The 3,787-nt window shown below is 46.8% G+C and overlaps 1 long non-coding RNA gene across 5 annotated transcripts; it reads right to left on the bottom strand.

The window, feature by feature from the left end:
* Nucleotides 1-216: 216 nt before the first annotated feature.
* Nucleotides 217-3,431, bottom strand: LOC147990412 (uncharacterized). Of its 5 annotated transcripts, none has more exons than XR_015608166.1 (6): nt 3,104-3,431; nt 2,053-2,199; nt 1,834-1,960; nt 1,062-1,102; nt 724-854; nt 217-573 (listed from the first exon to the last, which is right to left on the bottom strand). It is a non-coding gene; the product is annotated as an uncharacterized LOC147990412 (long non-coding RNA). The 5 variants fall into 5 exon arrangements; XR_015608185.1 differs by having other exon boundaries at nt 724-818; XR_015608136.1 differs by having other exon boundaries at nt 217-854.
* Nucleotides 3,432-3,787: the final 356 nt, after the last annotated feature.

The raw sequence follows: 3,787 nt of genomic DNA, 5'->3' as shown, positions 1-3,787 counted from the left end.
GCTTTTTACCCCGCGCTACTACTAACATTTTAGTAGTAGCGCGATGCCACCTACGGTACTGTTATCCTACTTGTAGTAGTAGTGCACCATCCCCCCCCCCCCCCCCCCCCACGCTACTATTATCCTAAGTAGTAGTAGCACACGATTGCCCCCCACGCTACAGGTAACTAATTAGAACTTAAAAAAAATAAAAGTCAGATGCTGTATTCATGGATGGAAATCAAGACATGTGCAGTGCAGATATAAAATAAGATCACAGAACCAATCTTAGCACTTGCAGCGTTCATGGACGCAACATTGAACATCTCAACTCGGAGAGTTCACGAGATCCCATTTAACATCAGACTCAAACAACCAGACCACTTGTCTAGATGTATCTACTAAGACTTGGAGTTCAAACACCGGTGGACCCGAACCCTCCCTCCCGCCGGACGGTGGCGTCGAGGTCCTCCACCTCGGCGACCTCCCGTGTCGCAATTCACAATCACCTGGACGGTCATCTACACGACGCAGTCTCCAGGCTTCACGGCAAAGTCCACCTCCGAGTGGTTGAAGAGCACGACACCCACCGGGCTGTGGTAGTCCGCGTCAATAACCCATGCGCCCACGTCGGAGAAGTAAAAACTTATTAGTTTGCGTCCTCTTTGAAATCCAGTAGGGTATTTTCATTCTTTTTAGCACATGCACATGAATCAACGGTAACAACCAGAGGCTGGGCCATACTTGTTGCACGAGACGTGAAGAAGGCCAGGTCCCCTTCTTGTTAAATCCAAGGAAGACACTCCCCCGAGACGTGAAGAAGGCCGGCTCCCCTCCTTCTGCCAATAGCTCAGGTGCATGAAGTTGTAAGGAATCTGAATACAATGAACTCATTGTAATGTATAATAACAAGAAAAAAAACCATGAATCCTAAAAAAGATCATTCTATGAGCTAGGTTGACAGTTTTGAGACACAGGAAAGGATAAAGTTGGTAACAATCTTCATTAAGAAAAACAATGGGCCGAGATTTCTCAAATGACATTTGTTTCACCAACAATGATTAGTAGTAGCATCAACATACCCTTTGATCCTGGCATAATTTATGTCAACCATGGAGAAAGCCTGTAAATAGAGCGACAAAATAATCTTGCTTCAGTACACTCATAAGAATGAAATTATATATGCAGGTTTTCCAGCATACCAGGTAAGGAACCAGTCATAACAGGAACCCAACACTTGACAGAAACAATTTCAGGTTTCATATATCAGTAATTATGCATAAGAGTTGCAAGCGAGGGAAAATTAGCCTACTTCTTTAAAACTAAAATCAGCATCCTTATGTTATATGCATAGCACAGTACTAATTTCCATGTGATGCATAGCATAGTAGTAATGTTCAAACTAATAGCACAGTACTTGATAAATAGGATTCTTCCTTCAGTAATATCTAACGAATGGGTGTGACCTACCTTATATCCCGGTAGTAACTAATGCATCACATGATAAGATAGCAAAAACAGAAATATTACATCCCAAAAGACTGGATGGTTATACCCTATCTCCATATCAGAAGAACAAGCATCATAATGCTGATCAAGCTTGCTTATGGTACTGTGTGGATAAACATATATGTACCCATCCCTAAGTTTAGAAAGAAGAGTATATATGTAACTAAGAGTATAAAACTGCTATGGTACTACATATTGATGTGTTGCCCAATTAGACATATGCATTGGATATCTTACTTCAATCTACTCCGCATCCAAAATGTGATTAAACTGAACTCAAAATGGTTCCTCGTCAGCGCAATGGTCAATAAATAAGAAGCATCAGAGTCGAGAATGGATGCTTACATGTTGAGACAGTGGCGTCCTTCTCTCTGATCTTCTAGAGGATGATATCACCAAGCGATCGTTAGGAGGAGGTTTCCTTGGACATGAATGCAGCGAGGGCCTTTTCGTCTTCCTCGTCGATCTCCGTCTAACCAAAATCACCAATTTCGAGTCAGCAACAGCCAAACACACAGTCCCATTTTACCGTGAAGACTGACGAAGCAAGGCAAGAGCATGCACCACGCCGGCGTCGTACTCGCTCAGTGTGTCGAAGCCGTTGAACTTGTCGACGTCCTTGTCGTCATCCTCGCCATCGACAGCAGGGACGGGGAAGGACAAGGACGACGTTGGTGGGGCTGCGGCGACGGCTGGTGTGGCAGTGGCAGCCTGAAACAGGGATCTCAAAACTAAGGTGAAAAGAAAAACAAATGCACGCTCTCTAGAAAAATCTAAGCAATTGTAAAAATTAAACTAATGTCAGAACAAGAATGTGTCCTTTTTCATTAAATACACTACAGTTCCAGAAAAGAAAACTTTTCACCCTCTCTAGAAAAGCTAAGCAGTGAAGATTAGGGCTTGATACTTGGTTTTATTATTCCACTTGACCAATATAATTTCACTAGTAACAAAACTGCACGGGAGACCAGAAGGAATTAAAACTTAAGCATCTCCAGAGTGTAAGCTCATTTCCTAGTGCACAAAACATCGAACAGATTGCAGGCGTTACTCTGAATCTCTTGTTCTAAATTGAACTGAACTGAACTCATGCCTCTCTATACATCACACATTAATGCATAGTAATATGCGGGCACAATCTGCAATTGCAGAGAGGAAAGAGGGAGCGGGGAGGGCCGGCCGAGATCCGGTAACCATACAACTGTTTATACAGTTCGCTAGGGTGCGTCAATCCACATTTTATCCAAAGAAAAAACAACATCAGGTGTGAGTCAAGGAACTCCAATCAATTATGTGCCCCAGTCTCACGGCACTATTTTTAAATAGATAGTATGAAATGCTCCCATGAAACGAGTATAAAGGGGGACAAAGCATCGAACACCTGGTGCGCGAGCTTTCGGTAGGCGCTCCCATGAGACAGGTTCGTAGCTTGGAGTTGCTAAGGTAGGCATCCCTTCCCATCGGTCAGTTGCTAAGTCAACGCACTAGGTGGTTCCATCCATTCACGTCATCTATTGTACGGCCCGAGCATCTCAGCTCCGACACCATCGACGCCGGCACGATAAGACATCATACGGACGGACGCGTGAGGAGGAGGAGGACGCATCAGACTCACCGCGAGGGCCGGGGGCGGCGAGGGGGCGGAGGAGGAGCTGGCGCCGGTGCCGGAGTGGTTGGAGGCCGACATCCGGAGCGGGCGAAGGCAGGCGGCGGCGGTGCGGGGCAGGGGCGGCGCACGGCAGGCGAGGAGGCGGGCGGCGTGGTGGGCGGAACGCGGTCGAGCCGCGGGAGGCGGGCGCCGGATTGGAGGGCGCGAACGGGGGTGTGGAGAGTGCGAGCACCATTAAGCAGAGAGCTCGAGCGGAGGGGCATCAGCTGCGGGATTGGGAGGAGCGGTGACATTGGAAAGACAAGGGAGTTTTTGTTTAGGGGAAAGACAAGGAAGTTGCGGTGCGGTGCGGTAGCGCACGACGATTAGTTGTAGCGCGGGCATGGGTGCCGCGCACCTACTGAGTGAGGTACATCCATAGTAGTAGCGTGGGGTGGCATACCTACGCTACTATTATAAATTTAGTAGTAGCGCAGTTTTTATACCCATGCTACTATTATTGCATGCTCCGGTGGCACGGTCAGGATCACTTAGTAGTAGCGCGGAAAAGGTAAACCCACGCTACTACTATTCTTTAGTAGTAGCGCACTTTTTGTCCCGCGCTACTGCTACTTAGTAGTAGCGCGGGACGTATAACCCACGCTACTAGTAAATGATTGTCTATAAGGGTTTTCCTAGTAGTGTCTTCAT

Source organism: Triticum urartu, chromosome 1A (assembly GCF_056163025.1).
Source record: "Triticum urartu cultivar PI428250 chromosome 1A, HENAU_Tu73, whole genome shotgun sequence".
NCBI classification, from domain to species: Eukaryota; Viridiplantae; Streptophyta; class Magnoliopsida; order Poales; family Poaceae; genus Triticum; species Triticum urartu.
This window is presented reverse-complemented; position numbering and strand designations above follow the sequence as displayed.